General features: G+C 32.1%; 1 long non-coding RNA gene across 1 annotated transcript; it reads right to left on the bottom strand.

The window, feature by feature from the left end:
• Positions 1-752: 752 nt before the first annotated feature.
• LOC145327384 (uncharacterized) lies at positions 753-1,959 on the bottom strand. Its single transcript, XR_013882173.1, has 2 exons — positions 1,643-1,959; positions 753-855 (listed from the first exon to the last, which is right to left on the bottom strand). It is a non-coding gene; the product is annotated as an uncharacterized LOC145327384 (long non-coding RNA).
• Positions 1,960-20,251: the final 18,292 nt, after the last annotated feature.

The raw sequence follows: 20,251 nt of genomic DNA, 5'->3' as shown, positions 1-20,251 counted from the left end.
TAAGTAATATCCTAATCACTATGGAAAATATAAGAAAAGTAATTTTACAAAAAATTCTAACAAACTAGAAAAAAGACAGTTTGACTTATATTTGGCACCATATTTGTGTTTTATTCAATAATCAATTCAGGACATTTACTTTTAAATTGCAATTACCTTCTTTTTTTGATAAAGATTATTTTATCTTTTTGTGGGTTGTATCTCTATATTTGTCTGTAAGAAATTCCTATTTGTCTTATTTGTAATTACTGTCTTTTTAGCTTTCAAAAGTATATAAACTGTTATCCTGTTCAAATCTTGAAGGAGAATATCTACGGGGACTTTTCCTAGGGGTTGACTGTCTCCTATACCTGGGTAAATAATACTTTCACGAAATATATAAAAAAAAATCACGAAACCTTTTTTTGGCAAAGTACAATAAACAAATTACTATATAAACTTTTAATATGTATTCTGCTTCTATTTATGCGTGTTCAATTGATAACGATACCATTATATACACCACGATAAAATAATTGAAGTTTTATTTTTTAATCCGTTGTCTTCAAACATTTAAAATAACCACTTATAATAAAACACAAACAAATATAGAATTGTCCTAAAAAAACACATACATATTAACAAAATGGACCTCTATCTTTTATAGCACTTGATATCATATTATTTAAGTGAAGGATAGAGAGACAAACTGATATAAATTTCATAATTATAGAGATGCTGTATTATATGAAAAAAAACAGTAAAATAATATCTTAATAAAAGTATAAATTCCTAGTAGGTGTTCCTCTAGGACTAGAATTATCTGAAGATTCTTCGCTAGCTTCTCGTATTATGGACAGGCGTGATTTTAATAATCTGAAATATATAAATTAGAGATAGATACATAAATATCATCTTTGTCAGCTTCTCGTATTTTGTTCAGGCGTGATTTTAATTGATTTTTTAAAACATATAATAGTAATAGAGAGAAATAATTACTTTTTATGAGCTTTGTAAACCATAGACAGTCAAGGAGGTACACCCACTCCCAACGATAAGATTTCAAAAAAACTTTTTCCTTTAAAAACTAAAACGTAAAGTGTAACGAGAGGCTGTAGGGGTATAGCCGCTAGTAGATAGTTTTATCAACTATCAACCATTCCATTAATCAATCAACTAATTAATCAATAGATATGTTATAATCATACCTGGGTTAAACCTGTTGAGTCTGGGCAATAGGATCTGATCAGATTTAGTATAGTATAGGTATACCTGGGTGAAACTTGTTGAGTCTAGGCCACAGGATCTGATTTAGATTTAGTACAATATTATAGGTATACCTAGGTGAAACTTGTTAAGTCTGGGCGACAGGATCTGATCAGATTTAGTACAATATTATAGGTATACCTGGGTGAAACTTGTTGAGTCTGGGCCACAGGATCTGATCAGATTTAGTATATCCCAGGTATACCTGGATGAAACTTGTTGAGACTGGGCCACAGGATCTGATCAAATTTAGTATATTATTGGTATACCTGGGTGAAACTTGTTGAGTCTGGGCCACAGGATCTGATCAGATTTAGTATATCCCAGGTATACCTGGATGAAACTTGTTGAGACTGGGCCACAGGATCTGATCAAATTTAGTATATTATTGGTATACCTGGGTGAAACTTGTTGAGTCTGGGCCACAGGATCTGATTCAGATTCGGTACTTGGAGGCAGCAGGTAGAAGCCAACCTTGGAAATCATTCCTTGTAATAATCATTGCTGCGCTACTGATGTCATGGCCACCAGCTTGATGCACTGGGACACGACATACCTATCTACTTCTTGAGTATAGATTCAAATTTATTAGATACTGAATTAGTCTTTGATTGTTCATAAGCTGTCCAATGGTTATTTGAAGTCACTTTTTAGGTTTAACTCCTAACATTATATTTAAAAAAAAATATTGATAAAAAAACACATCACTGAAATTCATCTGTAAAATATATTACGATACTGAACCTAATTGCTTATTTTTAAAAGGAAAGCTTTTCTATAATTGCTTAAAGCGATGTGTCGTTCCATAAGTCCGTAACTGTTAGTTCTTATTGTTCACTTAGACATGTTAGAATTGTCATATAGATTTTAAACTTGGAAAGGAGATTCCTGTAACAGCTAAGCACGATTTAGAAATCGTAGCCAATCTATAACCGTTGTCCGTCTGATTTTTAAGCTTTGCTTTTTAAAAATAGAATTATTGATATTCCATCGTTTTCCTTTTGAGCTTTTCCCCTTGTAGTATTTCAATTTAAGTGTGCATTAATAACAAAGAAGTTTTATATCGTTTTGACACTACCAATAAAGTTGAAATTTCAATTAAACAATAAATAAATTTTACAATTAAAGAAATGTAATTGTTTCTTTTTTGATTGCATTATTATAACTGATTCATTTAGTTCTGAGTATTACACACGGAGAATTAAATACTTATATATAAGGGACAGGCCACATAAATGTTTTGTGCTCAAAAAATAAACACTCTGTCTTTAACTGATATGGAATTAAGGTACAAAAGAAAGGTACTATCGATTTAAAACTATGAGTAAAGATTCATGTAATGATCAGATATAAACTTAAGTTATTTAATTAAATTTGTCAAAAAATAAAAATACACTTTCCTAACTGTCCTAACTGCAAAATAATTTTATGAAGTTTTATATCCTTGAACCTAAAATAGGGTTATAATTAAGCTTTCCTTATATCAGAATTCCATCAATATTTTTGTTATATGCTTCAAACAGACAGTCTTTGGAAAATTTTTGTTTACAATAAATAAATTAATTACAAAGATTGTCCTTTGAAATAATAATGGCAAGTAAAAAAGAGAAAGTCTAATGCATGGTCGCATGCAGTGGGGTTGGTGTTCATTTAAATCCAATTTAATTTAATTATGGATGCAAAATAACTTGAATTTTTAGTTCTTAAGCAAGTATATCCAGAGAGTTAGTCTAGCACTACTTATCATTACCAGTTGATTGCAGGACCTTTCACTGACCGTTCTAATCGTGCATGATAGTCAATTGCACCTGATTATGTGCCAAGACATTCTACCCAGAATTTCTATCATTATTATTTGCTTGGCCTGACATAGTAACAGGACACCGTTATAACATAATTGTCATGACTGTCTGAGTCTTCCTAAGTCCAAAAGGAACTAAAGTTTTAATTAACTCTTCTATTTTTGTATGAACACCAGGGGTGGCAAGACATCCCCTGGACCAGCATATGACTACTCCCTGAGCCTCCCCCCCCCCTCTCCTCCACCCGCTGAACCTCGAACCTTGATCCTCTTAGATTTAAGATGGTGATAAGAGTATTATTATTGCCATTACCTTACTAGTCCATCATGATAACACCACGGATACAGGGATAGGAAAATGCACAATAAAATATTCTTCCCTGTACATTTAAATTTCTTCTAAAAAAAGTGCTTGCCTTTAGTAACATAACATTATTTAGAGGACGAAAGGGGTGTAGATTAAACTAATCGTTATTGTCCTCTTCATTCCTGTGAGAACACACAACAATAACTAGATCCTAAAGTCAATTTTGATGCATAATTACTGTGTCCTTAAGTAGTGGTAACGAGGTTTACATACTTGTTTTAGAATCTAAGAACGTATAATTTAACGACATCACCGAAACTGTCCCAATTTTGTATTACTTTTAGGGAACAAGTTCCAATTACGTCATATTTTTCTTTCCCGAAAAAGGGAGGGGGGGGAAGAAAATCTCTTCAAAAGAGATGGGGAAAAACCCCTTTTCTCCCATCTCTTTTTTCTTCCCCCCTTCCCTTTTTTTTCTTTCCCCCTTCTCTTTTTCGGGAAAGAAAAATATGACGTAATTGGAACATGTTCCGCAAAAGTTATACAAAATTGGGACAGTTTCGGTGACGTCTAATTTAACAAAAAAAACAGCAATGTAAACCTAAAATCAGGGAAAATATAAGAAAACAGTGGCGTGCGAAGCACTTTGTCTAGGGGGAGGCATTTTGAAGATTTTGTAAAATTTTGCCCCCCCCCCTAAATCAAAGTGCCCCGGGGGGGCACTTTGCTTTAGGGGGGGGGGGGCATTTTGATTATATATACTAATTTTAAATAAGGGCGTTTTAAGGGGTGGGATTATTTGATTATGGGCCTCCTAGTCCTTATCCCTTCTTCTCCATCCCTTCCCCCATCCCTATTTCCCATTTATATCCCCCACCTCTTCCCCCCCATCTCTTCTCCCCCATCCCTTCTCCCCACCCTGCAATGACCGAAGGGAAGGGAGCTAGAAAGCATCTTCGAAAAAATAGTACAGAAGATAAATTAACCTTTCCCCCCCCCCCCCCCCTCCACCACAAAACATTTTTAATGGGTGGAAGGGGATGTTATAAAATCTCAGCAGGAAGGATGAATAACCCCATTAAAAAAAATTGGGGGGGGGGGGAGATAAAAACACTCATTTTGGAAATAATTTACCAAAAATTAACCTAATATGAAAAAATAATATTAAATATTTCTTTATTGTATGACAACAAGGATGACAAGAACTTTAAGTAGCAAAGCACAAAAAATCATTAATAAGAATACAGACAAGTAGATTTAAAGAGCATCTGTTGAAATAAATATATATTTTAGGTAGAAAAAGTCACAAATCCTTTTTCCTGTATGTATGATGACAGTCAAAGTAAATTACATACTGGATGCTCAAAACAGCGAGAAATTTTATTTTTTTTATTATTAGGTATAATCCACAAAAAAATTTATCGTACTAAAAAAACCAAAGATATAATGAACTATGTAAAAACTAAAAAAAAAATACTTGTCCTTTCATTGTGATAAAAAGCAGAAATCATTTGGAAGGGTGCGAAGCGCAAATTTTTTTCTTCAAATATGCAGGGAGGGAGGGGTTTTTGGGCTATTTATTACACTAGTCCCCAATATTTCATGGCAGAAACCATTTGGAAGGGCGCGAAGCACAAATTTTTTCTTTAAATATGCAGGGAGGGAGGGGTTTTTGGGCTATTTATTACACTAGTCCCCAATATTTCATAGCAGAAACCATTTGGAAGGGCGCGAAGCGCAAATTTTTTTCTTCAAATATGCAGGGAGGGAGGGGTTTTTGGGCTATTTATTACACTAGTCCCCAATATTTCATATAAAATTTTCGGGTATTGTCCCTTTCGTGACATCGCACCTTAAGGGGCGATTCTTTGTATTTTTCACAGTAGGTTTTCTTCTATATCTAGCCCCTGCGGGGGGCCCTAACCCTGCGGGGCAAATTACCTAACCCTGTGGGGCAATTACCTAACTCAATATAACCTAACCTAACCTAAAATAACCTGTAAAAAGCTATTTTAAAAATACGACAAATCGCCCCTTAAGGTGCGATGTCACGAAAGGGACTATTCCCAAATTTTCTTATTCGTTGGCTCAACAACTTTGGGGACTTTAATGGAATTTTTATTGGTTGGTTAATTAAGTCGAGTTTCCATACATTTCATCCACTAATTGTAATCTATATAAGTGGTAATTTTGTGTATCATCATTGGGGATGTACAAAATTTCTTTGATAAAAAGTTTATATTATACAAAATAAAATACTTCCTATAACCTGGTTTGTTATGTTCAGTAAAAAAAGATTATAACCTAATATCTACACTAATTTAAAAATTTGTTAAGGTTAAATGAAGAGGAACTGAAGCGCCAAAATTTTTTTTTTGGAGTATTTCTTGAACTGGGATAGTTTTGCTTATTGTAGGGTAGGGGGCAAAAAGGGGCATTTTTGTTGACCAGGGGGGGGCAAAATGGGGCATTTTTTAACATTTACAGGGGGGCAGGGGGGCGGTTGCTAGGGGGGGGGCAGGGGGGGCGTTTTGGTCGCTAGGGGGGGGGGGCGATTGCCCCAAATGCCCCCTTCGGTTCGCACGCCACTGTAAGAAAATGAAAGTTAAATTGATGTACATCCCCATTCACGATAAATAAAATTACCCCAGCCTAAAAATAGTATCATTGGTTTAAAGGTTGGACACTGCTAGTTTGATTTATCCCAACAAAATAAATCAACCCAACATTTTTGTGACAACGAATGAGAAAACTTGGTACCAGTATGATTTACAGTATATTGTCCTGTACCTCTCTGGCTAAAACTCTGTGCTTGCTAATGCTACGGGTTAGATGTAACCTAACATACTTTTACTGGTGGTCAGAAGACATACAGACATGCTTTTGTTAAAGGGAAGTTGCTGTAAGACTTTGCTGTGATGTTTATGCGTATGAAATAATTTAACCTTAGAAACCACACACCTAGCATATATTCTGCAGGTATGCTAAATAAAACAAATATAAAAACAACTCTGTTACAAAAAAGGCTGTTCATTTAAAGACCTTAGATCCTTCTTTCGTCATAGGTTCATATTGATTAATGTGGATGACTATAACAACGAAAAATTTGATATTTTTAACTTTTTACAAGTGTTTTTGAATTTCCATTCAAAATTAAGCTGAACAAATATACGAGATACAAATTAGAAAAAAAACGTACGAAAACCAAATCAATAAAAATCTACATTTTACCTAGTTATTGTGGCATCATTTTCATCTATTAGTATATAGAGAAAAATTAAAGTTGCTTTTTGGTGTAATATTTTTTTACAGGGTATATATGAGACCTTCCTTGATAATTGCCATTATGCAACAAAGCGTTTGTTTCAGCTATTAATAAGGTATAACCGTTCTTACATGTAGAAGTATATGTTTTCCTTAAGATCAGCAAAATATTTATGTTTTTTTAAGATTAACATTGTTAAAAATACAACTAACTTTTTGGTTTCATTATTTTTATTTGTGTTTTTTACCTTTATATAATTATAATTTACTCTTGTTTTTAAGCCAATTCAATTCCTCTCCATATAAAAACTTTATTAATAAACCTTTTAATCATCTTTTGATTTAGTTCTCCTTTTTGATTTGGCCTTGAATAAGAAAAGACCTTTCATTGACTAGTTAAATTTAATTGCAGTAAAATTCAATTAATTCTGACGTTATTACACCATGAAATTCATTCATAAGTTTGACAATACGGCTGTTTTTAAACAAGGCTACTCTACAAATACCATATGGACCGTTTTTTCTGAACTGTTTACCCGCTTTTTTAATTGTAATATGTTCTTCTCTTTGTTTTGCAAGTCTACCTTGTAAATGTTCTTGTTGATATCATAAGGGGATAATATTTCTATCGTTCTATTTTTAGAACCTTTAATTCTTAATTCTATGAAAGATGTAATAAGATGTACTATGCTTACAAGAATACTTCTTGTCAAAAAGAAGATTAGATTTATGAGTTATTTAGAATAATATTAATCAATCCCAAAACTTATTACCTAAAAAATGAGGGGGATGGGTAAAGACTAATTTATTGTCCATTGCCCTATTCCTGTATCAAAAGAAACAACAATTGCATTGTATAAAAAATTTGTGTATTACAGACAATTCTTTGTAGTCTTAATTAGTAGTCTATAAAATATCTTAATGCAAAATATTCCAGGAATAATATTTTCACTAATTAAGACATTGACAGGTATATATGGCTTCTAAAAAAGTTAAGTATAAAGAAATGTTCTAGAAGCAAAATGAAGCTAGGACTCATATCAGACATTCAATGAATAAACGTTGAAGCAAAATCGTTTTTCCATAGATTCCATATCCGTGTCGAAAGTTGGTAAATTGTAACAACATAGTCACAACACAATCAAGATTGAGCTCAGATAGTAAATGTGCTGTAATTGTTACTTACCAAAAAATTAGAGGAACTAGTTGTAACATATGATGTTAACATTGAATAAGCATTCATTGGATATCAAATTATAAGGTTTTAAATTTAACAAATCTTTGTAAAGATAACTTTTTACTAAAAAATCAGTCTAATGTTGCAACACGGTTTAGGAAAGAACTCGAACCAAATACCATATTGGCAACTAATGGACACATCTAAACTTGAGGCCAAAGTCACTCATTAAGAAGATCTTGAGTAAATAATGTTTGATGGCAGTATAAGGACCCCAAATGAATAATTATGAATAATTTAATTATTATTCAACCTTAAGTAGATATTCCTTGAAGACAGAAGGCCTAATTAATAATTGTTCTGTCGGCGGCGGTGTTGCTCTTTATATAATGGGCTTCTTACATTACAGCAGACTTTTTATACAGCTTCAAAAAATAATTTTTAATTGCTACAAGGATAACAACATCTATAAAAGAATAGAGAAACTATGCTTATATCATCGTACGTCTAATCGTCATAGGAAGCAACAAACATAAAAAAAATAGGTAAATCATTTTCAATATTCACCATTAAAATTGTTAGAAATAAATTATGTTTAATTAAAAGACAATGTAATACTGTATCAGTCAAATTTTTTAAAAATATCAAAATAAACACTGAAAAGCTTAACAGATAACCTTTTTCTCATTAATCAGATTATTTTTATCAGCAATACATTTGTTGTATAATATTCAAAAATTATATAAAATCCCATATTGTAGTTTTGTTCGAACACTATAGTCTCTGAATTGAAATTGATAAGGTATTTGTTTAAGCCACTATGTGCATGATTAGACATGTGCCCAAGTTATGTTACTATTATTCTTTTGTATTCTGCAAGGGAATATAAGCATTACTTATAAGCAAATAAGGTTCTATAAAACTTGGAATATCTTACTCTTAAAATATTTGGTTTATTGAAGCTATTTTGTGCGTGATTATATGTTATGTGCCCAAGTTGTTTAGTCTTCTGTAGGCGAGTTTAAGTATTATTTACACGCAAATAATGTTCTAAAAAACTTGGAATCTCTCATTATTATTTGGTTTAAGCCATTCTGTGCATGATTAAATATGTGCTCAAATTATGTTCCTATTTTTCTTTTACTGGGCAAACAGTTTTCTGTAAAGCGCCTTTCACCTATTCCGTTCGTTTAAAAGTTCGATTTGATTACATCCCAATTGAACTACCCCTGTATCCTTTAGAAGAAACATAAGATACGCAATTTTAAATAGTGCGTAACGTTCACCCATAATATTGGATCATGTATGCGCGCAGCAGGAACAAGAAAATCAATCAATCAAAGGGGCACAGCTGTCAGCAGGCACAGATATATCATAAATGGAACAAATAAAGAAAGTGTTAAATTGCCTAGGAGTAAAGGAAGATAATTGTATAAATCCCCCAATTTGTACAATATTTTATGCTTGTAAACAGAACTTTTATTATTTGCTCTATAATAAGGATTTATCAGTTTGAACGTTCTTCAGTCCTTCTCAAATGCATAATTTTCTATTCTTTTTCTATTTATTTCGCTGTTCCCTACCTCCCTATCTGTAGAAGAATACATATCTATCGTTAAATATATTAGCAGCCAGCCATAGCAACCATTAACCCTCAGCCACAATCAGCCTCAGCCTACCACAGCCGCAGATTATAATGAAGCTGCTGTCGCAACTGGCTAAATACGCTGCTTCAAAGGTCTGCTATTTTCTCTATCTCCTAGCCAACAAGCTTTTTCTTTTTTGTGACTCATTATGTACTTTTTTTTCAAAGCATATGTGTAATGTGTATTAATTATTACCTAATAATGAAATAAAATGAGTAATATGAAATATTCTTGCATAATTTACTATTCAAAATATAATAATTTATGCACTTTTTGTTTTTCATACAAATCAGCTTAAATTTTCTTAATCAATTGTGCCTTAAAGTTTAGCTAATCAACAATTTTTTTCTTCACAAAATATAGCGAGAAATCTTGCATATCTTGCCGTTATTGAAATTTTAAGAGAATAAAAAGCCAAATTTTTATTGTCAGAGGTATTTTTTTGTAATTATAGTTGAAATGATAGTAGGTCTGCATTCAATTGTTTGCCAACTTACTTTGTTTAAATTTTTTGTAAGAATTAATTAACTGATAAATGCTAACTTTTTTGTTAGAATGTACTAACGTCATAATTTTTTTTGCATTTGCAGGCGTTATAATCATGATAATTGAGTGCCATTTTTATTTCATTTTTATATGCAAGAGTAAAGAAGTCTTAAAACAATAGAATTATGGATTAATTTAAAATGATAAAATGATTGCTTACATCTGTACTTAGATCCTTAGGTATTTTTTCAAACCAAGAAAAGATAAAACAATCACGAAACCTTTAGAATTGGGTAAGGTATAAATCAGTAAACAAAAGGTGTCGCTAAAGGATATCTAAGCATTAGTTGGGTAGAGAGGAGGGTACTAAATAAGAATAAGGGGATATATCAACTTACCTTGGGAGAGGTATCACATTCATCCCGCCCAGAGGAAAATTTTCATAAAAGTTTTTTTTTTTTGGGTAGGGGGGGATTATTTTCAAATTTAGTTTAGAACATTGTGGACTTCTACTGTATGTTAATAAGTTGCCACTGTCCAAAGTATTTACCTTAATTATTGTCAGTCATTCGTCTTACATAGCAGAAAACATCTACATTCGGTATGACAACAACTGTAATTTTCATCGTTTATTACAGTAAAGTAAAAGCCATTTGTATGATTGTGAACATAAGTGAAAACATAACACAATGCTTAATTTATTCACCATTGCTCTTAATTCGTCATGTATATGGGAGGTGTTACAAAATTACAAATACAAATTATTTTTTCATGGTAATTCTACTCTGCTTGCATGTCTGTTGCTAATGCATTAAAATGTTAGGATCAAGTCAAGCTGAGTATGCCAATAGCCTGTTTTGGCACAAGCTACTTGACTTGGGGGAATATTGGCATACTCTACTTGACTAGGGGGAAAATTGGCACACGCTGCTTTACTTGGCGTAATATTGGCATACTCTGCTTTACTTGTCAAGATATGCTTTTTCTTAAATTTGAAATAATTTATGTATATATACTAGCGGCTCCACCAACACCCCCCGATGTCTGTAGGGGCATTTTAGGGAAGGAGAGAGCTGAAAATCTCCTTTACATTTAGGTTTTAAAAAGAAAAACTATTGTAACAAAATCATGGTATTTTAAAGGACCAATAAGAAGCTTCATTAGTGAAGATTAGTGAGATCTTTTATTTTGAAATTTTAATGGTTTAAGGCTAATTTTCGTAACTTGTCTACTTCTTGGAATAAAGAGCTCCTAGATGCTAGAGACGCACTGCTAGTTTATATATTTTACGTACATAAAGTAGTAAATTTGTAGGTTGAATTATTATAATACTAGCGGCTTCGCCCCTAGCCTCTATGGGCTTTGCCCCAAGAGGTTTGATCAAACAAATTTTTCGTATTTTAGATTTAAAAGAAAATTAAAAAAAAATTCTTTGGGGGTTGGGGGTATCCCACCCCACAATAAAATAGTTATAAACCTTCCCGGGACTTAGGAGAAGCTACCCTGTAAAGGTGAACCCGATCAGTTCAGCGGTTAGTGAGATCTTTCGCTACAAACAAACAGACAGACAGAAAGAAAGACTACTTTGTATTATAGATAAATCGGAAAATATGTTAAATTCATCTTTTTTTATTTTTTTTGTCATGCTGCTTTGTTTAATAAACTATTGGCATACTATGCTTTACTTGATGAAATATTGGCATACTCTGTTTTACTTGGGGGAATAATGGCATACTCTACTTGACTAGGGGGAATATTGGCACGCTCTGTTTTACTTGTTGCCATTGGCACACTCAGCTTGACTTGATCCAAATGTTATTGTGTATATTATATGTATGTACATGTACATGTTCATGAACTATGTTTTTCCTCTTCTATTTAAAAAAGTAAGCAAGATTTCCTTTTTCTATTTATAGCTATCAGGAGACTTTTGGAATTGTATTATGTAAGTACTCTTTTTTAAATAGTTTTTAGAAAACATCAAAAACATGGTAGCACCCCCTTTTTAAATTTGTAGGGAACATTGTATCATCCATAACATCCCTAATCTTATACTCAATATGATATAGGGATACAGCAATGGACTATAAATAAATTTTTCTCCATTTATGCCAACAGTTTAAAAGTTAAAACCATAATAAAGCGTCATTGTCTTTTCCCTCCCTGACTACACACACTACTACCTATATAGTATAGGAACTAATTCTGGGACTAACCTTTTCCCAGCTTATAATAGAGATAAAATAGAAAATAACATAAATATTCTAAGTATAGAGAAGCAAAGCTATGATAAATTTCAGTCGGTTGGTACAAAAATATAGTAGTAATGTACTGTAAAACTGTTTTTGTACATACTTATCATACAAAAACACTTTTTAAAAGCGATGGTCGGTCCGTCCGTAACGGATAGCTTTTTTCGTTAATTTATGCATGTTAGAATTGTCCTATCAATTTCAAACTTTGCATGGTGATTCCTATAGAAGTTAGGTACGAGTTAGAAAGCGTAGCAACTCTATAATCATTACCAGAATGTCCGTACGTCCATTTTAAATATGTTGATTTTTTAAAAATTTTAACTACAAATTTGTATGTGACCGAATTAACCGATTGGTCTGATTTTTGGTATACTGATTCCTGGGACAACAAAGTACAATATTATAAGCGAAGCAACTCTATAATCAAGTCCTAAAAATGTAAGTATGTCCATAAACATTATCCTGTATCAAGCAGTTTTTCAACAAATTTGCCTACAATTTTGCTTTGACTCTTATACATTTACATTCTGATTATTCAGTTCTGACATTATACAAGTGTTAATGTCCGTATGTCCTACCGTTTCAGAGCTTCGCTTTTATGGATGTTGTCATCCTTGTTAGTACATATATAGAATACTCTATAAAAACTCTATTTATCAGATTCATTACAAGCTTGACTTCTAGAATAACAATACTATATAGAGTAAGAGCAGAAATACAACAGAATAAGCATAACAATAGAATGCTGAGAATTAGTTAATACTAATAATTATCCATGTAAAATATCAAATTTGTTGGAAATTCTTAATCTATAATACAAAGTAGAACGATGTCTGTCTGTCCGTCTGTCCGTCTGTCTGTCCGTCTGTCTGTCTGTCCCTTAAGATCTCAGTAACCACTGAACCGATCGGATTCTACTCTTCAGAGTATCTACCTATTGGTCCTGTGGTGGTTTTAAGCTATTTTCTTGGGGGGGTGGGACACCCCCAACCCCCCAAAAAACCAAAAAATCCCCCCCCCATTTTTTTATTTTTTTTTGTAGAAGATTTCCTTGGTCCTTTTTTTTTGAAGCAGATTTCCATGGTCCTTTACGATTTTCGCCTTAATTTTTTTTTATCACCACTTGGGGCAAAGCTCCTAGAGGCTAGGGGCGAAGCCGCTAGTTAAATATATAAAGTAATAAGGTTTCTTTTCCCTGTAGCTTAGAATTTTAACATCTACTGAACCGATTGGGTTCTCCATTATAAGGGAGTTTCAAATTTGTTCCGGGATGGCTTTCGGCTATTTCATTTTTAGATTTAAATGTTAGGATAATTTTATGCTATTTTTCTGTCTTTTCCTTGAAAAAAATCCTTTCAACTATAGAGCCTCTAGATGTTAGGATCGCAGTGATGATGATAAAAGTGCCCTTAGCATATAATTGATGTGTGGTTTACAAATAAAGAATGAATTTTCTGGTTTATGTTCAAAGGCCAATGATATTTAGGTTATTAGAGGGTTGTTGTGAATTCTATGAAAACTCTATTGAAAATTTGTTCCTTCTAGTATCATACTGTGAAGTTATGTTTATACATGAGTAGCCTGGCTCAAATGACATCTTCGATTTTCATCCTATGAGTAGCTTTGCTCAAAATAGCAACACCTACAATCACACTGTAAATTTATGTTTATACTTTAGTAGCATGGATCAAAATAAAAACATTCCGTATCAACTTATGAGTCTTATTTGTGTCAAGTTTATACACGAGTAGCCTGGCTCAATTTTTTTTCTCATTATATTTATACAGACTTTACGGTTAGAAGAATCATTTGGATATGACTAATGTGTAACACAAATATAATATCAATTCATCAAATTAAGTTATACATTTAAAAGAAAAGTTAACCAGGCTACTGATGAAGTAATATTTGTAAGTTGAAATCTGGAGAAACCTATGTAACTATAACATATTATGCAAGCGATGTTGTGCCTCCAATTTTTGAAAATTAAATAGAATAGCAAATGATGATAAGAGGGAAATGAACAATTTTTGCTGTAATACTTTGCGGCATGGATAGTCTGACTCTTTAAGATGGGTAGAAGTGAATAACCACCTAAGCATTCTAACTCTAATTTCTCTTGCTTCAACTATAATAATGAATACAGAATACGTGGATATTGTGACTGGGAAATGTTTATCACTAATTTAGGTTGTTAACACAAATCTCAGATATTGGTCAATACATTCATCCATGGTCAGATTAGGGGATTGGGGATTTGTTATTACATATTTGAAATTACTTAAAAATCTAAATACAACTTTAAATTCTAATCTTGCACCTGCAGATAGTGTTACCAGATTATAATTCTACATACATCCAAAATCAAAAGCAGAACCATCAACTTTATTCGTCCAAAATCACAACGTGCTTTTTGACAAAAGCACTTGAATATAATTGCCAATTTAGACCACATACTAGACCTGACATGCTAGTTAATTGCCTGGTAATTAGTCTCACACACGTAAATTAGAGATGAAGATATCAATAATTTTAACTTTCAAAACTTGATATTACCCTAGGCTTGCAGTATTTTTACCCTATCCTTGCAGTATTTGATATTATAACATCTGTTGTAAACTGAAACAATATCCTAGTATTTACAGGGATCTCAAAGGACACTGGACGATAACCACTACCCAAAGTTGTATTCGTGTTATAAAACTTTGGGTGCCAGTGTAATTAATGTCCCCCATCTCTGTTTTTCTGTCAGTTTTTCAATATATCAATCTGATGACTATTGGATGTAGACTATCTGAATCAGTCTGTAAATAGTTTTCTATTTGTGAGCTTCGATACCTTTAAATGCGATTATATTTGTTTAATAGTATACATATATTGTGATATATGTCATAAATACCAATCAACTCAAGAATTTTAGCCTTGTTAAAGGTAAATATTGCATAGTTAAGTTATCTATCAAATAAGGTTTATCAACATCAGATTGTATGTGTTAACTATCATCTAATCTCAAATTTTATCAATAAAGGTTGTATTGCTTAGAATGATTATAAATCTGAAAAAGGTTGAAATCCCTATGTACTTCTTTTATAAAGTATGGTAAGTTTAACGGAGGGTGTGTGTTGGTTTAACCATTTTATAATTAATTATAACCTTTTTAATAAATTATTGACTGATCGGTTTAGTGGATTCTGAGCTGGACATCTAGACATCCAGCTATTTTAAAACAATTACGATATATTTTGAGATGTACATTTTAGATTAGGGTATTTCAAACTAAATTGAACTAAAATATATTATTTTATTCTGGATCCGTACAACACTTGATTTAAGAAGGCACTAATAGTTTGTACACTTTATTACAACTTCAAGCTCTACAAGCCAATCTTTTGCGTAATTTAAGTTTTACTTATTATATTAACAGTTGGTTAATAATAGTCTTACTAAACTTGTAAATATTTCAACTTTTAAAACTTTTTTCGGCTGTCAAATTTAGCAAGATAAATAAAAACAGCAACCATACTACAGCACAAAATTAAATGTATACAATTTTATTGCTCTTTTTTGGTCATTTGTATTACGTACGTGTAAATAGACTGACCAAGGCGAGATAAAAGGACATTGTAAAATGTATATGGCAGTTCATTCCTTCAAAACAGCAGAAAACAATGAATAGCTTAAACAATAAAAACTTAATTTTTATGAGAAAAAAGGGGCAACTTATAAACAGAGCGGTAGTCATCCTCATGTAAAAGTAAAAGTACGTATGTATGTACTTCTGTGTGTATGTCTCTAGCTTGATTTTTCCTGGATTAATATGGATCTCCTTTACATTGAGACTTCTTACAGGTTCAGGGATGGTTTATAAGTCTACTTCGGCAGGGTAACACCGCCCTTCCAAGAAAAATAGCAACTGAAACAAATATCCCCCCCTCCAAAAAAAAACCTGCAAGTATTTGAAATAGCGAAAGCTAAGTAACCTCATTCTTATAATTATTTACTTCCACTGAAGAAGCCTGTATTGTATTGTATGGACACTGTAGGTGTGTATGTGTATGACACCAGGTACGTATAGGGCATTTATTTCTTCTCATAGTTGGAGATTTAAATTGATATTTTTTTGCTTATTAAATAACTAGCGGCTGCGCTTCTGGCATCTAAGGACAGAAAATAGCCCTTGACCATCCCGGGATATATGTGAATCTTTCCTAAAAGGGAGAAATCATTTTTCTTATTAAATATCGAAAATTTAAACTACAGACAAAAATTCTTACTACTTGTATATAAAACTGTGTTTTTCTGTCTGTAGAGTAAAGTCTGCAACTTTTAAAAATTGTCATGATCATATCAGTTTGATGAGGTATTAAAGTTACAGATAGGATATATTTATAGCTACAGTCAAACTTGTCAAATTGGGACATTTTCTTGTATATGTCATATTCTTCAAAATTCTCAATCTTAGATACAAAACGGTGGGATATTGAAAATGTGGGGCTTCGCTATAGCTCTCAAAAAAGGTCAGGTTTAAATGCGGTTCCGGATTAAAATAAGTTTACTTAAAAGTCGGTTTAATGACGGCGTTACCTTGACGGCTGTAGCTTTATGTACTTTCTAACATTGCTTATTTTCGATGATCCACTCCATTCAACTTGGGTCATATAAATAAGACGGTATTGTTGTATATTTGTCTCCTGAAAAGTGTCCTTACTAAAGGAACAACCAGACAAAGAATAATTTTAGTGCTGGTATTTTTTAGTTTGTGTCAACAAGTCAACTTGAGATGCAAGAAACATTATAAATTATTTGTATCATTATTATCTTGATTTTGATAAAATCAAACCCTATTTAAATCTAATTTAGAAATTCAGAACATAAACAGATGGACAGGCTCCCTGTTACTTTTTCATCCATCTCTACCCTTTTTAAATTTGAGTCATTGTATTTTATTAAAATTCCTGAATGAAAAGCTTTGACTATTCTAAATTTTTATGTTAAAAATGTTACTATCTTGTTTATGCTGCGCCACTTATGGATATGAGTTGTCCTTGTTGTGATATGTGAGGACCTCATGTATGATGATAGGAGATAAACCATATATAAACTAGGATTATACACAGTGTGCATTCTTTTCCGCACAACATCAGAACCGCAAACTGGATTCACTATTATCTCTAAACATCTCCTCTCTAATTTCTTCTACTGTGTATTTTTGAAACATATTAATATTTATCTCATTATATGCGGAAGTGATTGTGCAATTTTATAGACATAAAGTCAGGAATAAGAGGATAAAATGGACAAATTTAAATTCTTATGAATCAAAAAGTAGATTGTTCTTTTTTTAAACCCTGCGTTTGAAATATTTTTTATAAACTCAAGGCAAATTTCTTTTTCAGATTTTGTAAAAATAATCAAAGATGTTAGATTTCTGGGCATATGTGTTCATCTTCCATTTATGTCCTTTAATCCCTGGATTTAACCAGGTTAGGGAGATGAAAGGGGGGGGGGGTTCTGGTAAGGTTGTAAATAATAGGAAAGGAATTTGCTTCAAATCGAACCTAAGAAATCTATGAAAAATAATACTTAGACACTTTTTTTACAAAATGATTTTTTTATTTTAATCAGTACTCTTTCATTGAATTTAAACATTATGCTATGGTCACAAAAAGCCAAATATTAAAAAAAATATGATTTGCACTGTATGTTTAATTTTGTTATGTGATTCTATGTGAGGGAAGTCTTATTTCAAATCAATAAAAAATAAATTTAATCCCATTCGAATTAAACAAATAAGATTAAAAATAGCGTTGCTGCTCCATTGACCGTTTGTGATATAATTAGATCTAAAATTTGTTATTGACTAAGGATATACTTAATTATGGACCATTAAGTTATGAATTTTAACACTTAAATTACTTGTGAATTGATTTTTAAGAAGTTTTTTATTTTCCCAATATATAAAGTAGCATGGTTTTTTCTTTGTTTGTTCACTAAGATTACCCAACTCATTTTTTAATTAAGATTCTCATAGATCCCGGGTTGATTTCAGGTTATAGTACTTTCCTGCCTCCCCTTTGCTAGGGGGTAAGCCGATAGTATCTTTTAATATTATTTCTCGTATTCATTCGAATCCGGTGGATAGGAACCGGTTCTCATCCATACGAAAAAACTATGTCTAGCATCGTATTATATCCAGTTTTCTACGAATATAGAAATGTACAATCATAATCATACGAGAAATAACTATTATTATTATTTTAAAGTAAAATAGATAGTCGCTTTTTGAATATGGTGATCGTTCTTGTTTACTTTTTAATCGTATTAAAACTTAACATACGCAAACATTGTTTGTGGAAATATTCAATATTATAACAAGAATAATAATGTCCATATGTACTAATGTAGTGCAGGAATAGTTTTGAAATAATGGTAAGGTAATCTATTCAGAATATCATACAGAAACATATTAAATCTTTACGGATGAAATCCGTATACTAAAGTAACAGGATGTTTGTGTGTCTGTGTGTTTGTACCGAAGGATCTCGCTAACCACTGAACCGATCGGGTTCTCCTTAACAGGGTAGATTCTCATATGTCCCGGGAAGGTTTATAACTATTTTGGGGGAGGGTACCACCACCCTCCCTAGAGAAATTATTTTTTTTTTAATTTTTCGATTTTAGAAAGATAGTTCAACGAAAAATAAACGTCAAACGTAAAATAGCCATATTTTTAATATAAAAAAGCATTTAAAGTGCCACTAGAGGCCTCTAGGGGCGTAGCCGCTAGTGATAAGTGAAAGGAATAAATATTATTTCAAATCATAAATCAAAATACAGTCGTATAAAAAATTTGTCATGTGTTGGACGGATGTAAGGACATACTAGACGTATAAAGTTGCTTCGCTGAAAAAAAATATTGATTTGATTTATAACTAATTTAGTCAATATAACAACGGATGCAATTTAATACGCTTATTCTTATAAAGAAATTTCTACACTTAATATTAGTTTGTTTTTATGGGTTCTAAGTTAAAATTGAAGATTATAATAGCTAATGAAAAGTAGGAAGAGATAAAAAAGGAAGGCAAAGGATCAAAAGTTCATTTTATAAAGCCCAGTATAGGCAGTCGGACCAACATGATCAATATAGTAGCTTCGTAACACTTTTACCAAAATTTCAAGTGCACAAAAAAATGCGCGGCATTGGGGTAAAATTGGTTGAATGTGAGGTTTTCAACAAATGCAAGAGATAAGCCGTTAAAAAAAGATATTTTCTTCAAATAAAGTTACAATGGAAAGTCTTCGTATAGGAAAATGACTTGGAGTAATTTTGGAAAGAGGAGAACATTTTAGAATATAAAATCTTATTACTACGATGATTATGTAGACAATATATAATAAGCTAAAAATCTTTACAATTAAGTCTTGAAAAGTAAAAAATATATATTAAGCATACTTTATTATGTACGAAATTTTCGTTTAAACTTCTTCTTTTAATGCTCGCCTGACTTTATTAATCGTCACTTTGATGTATGTTGTCATTCATATTCTTTCTTATTAGCTCTTGGCTATTTGCTCTTTGTTAAAATGGCAAAGCGTTTGGGTATTTGCATTAGAGTGAAGCTAATCCCTTTGCAACTTTTTTTTCTTTGCAAATTTGCAATGTTATCATGCCCCCGTCCCCACCATCTCTTACAGGGGTGTGTTATGAACCCCCTCCCCCATCTAAAGGATTTCGTGCATATATGGAGTGTTGTACATGTACATGAAAGTTTTCATTTCAGACAGGGGCGCGGATCTGGATGTGGACTTTCCTGTCAATTTGCATTTACCTTACTTTATCCAAAAACGTTTGGTGTTAGCGATACTTAATATAATTAAACTCCCCTAGAACTAGCTTCTTTAGGAGATTAAAAAGTTTCATTGGAATTACACACAAACAGCTCCAAAAGTACAAAGATCGGACCCTCTAGCTATACCCATGTTAATATGATTATTAAGTGCGAATTTGGTTTAAATCTCTATATCAGCTCAAATCGAACTTCAAATCAATATATTCTTTGGTGGTTT

The sequence above is a fragment of the Acartia tonsa genome, chromosome 1 (assembly GCF_053477335.1).
Source record: "Acartia tonsa isolate MP-2025a chromosome 1, ASM5347733v1, whole genome shotgun sequence".
Lineage (NCBI taxonomy): Eukaryota > Metazoa > Arthropoda > Copepoda > Calanoida > Acartiidae > Acartia > Acartia tonsa.
This window is presented reverse-complemented; position numbering and strand designations above follow the sequence as displayed.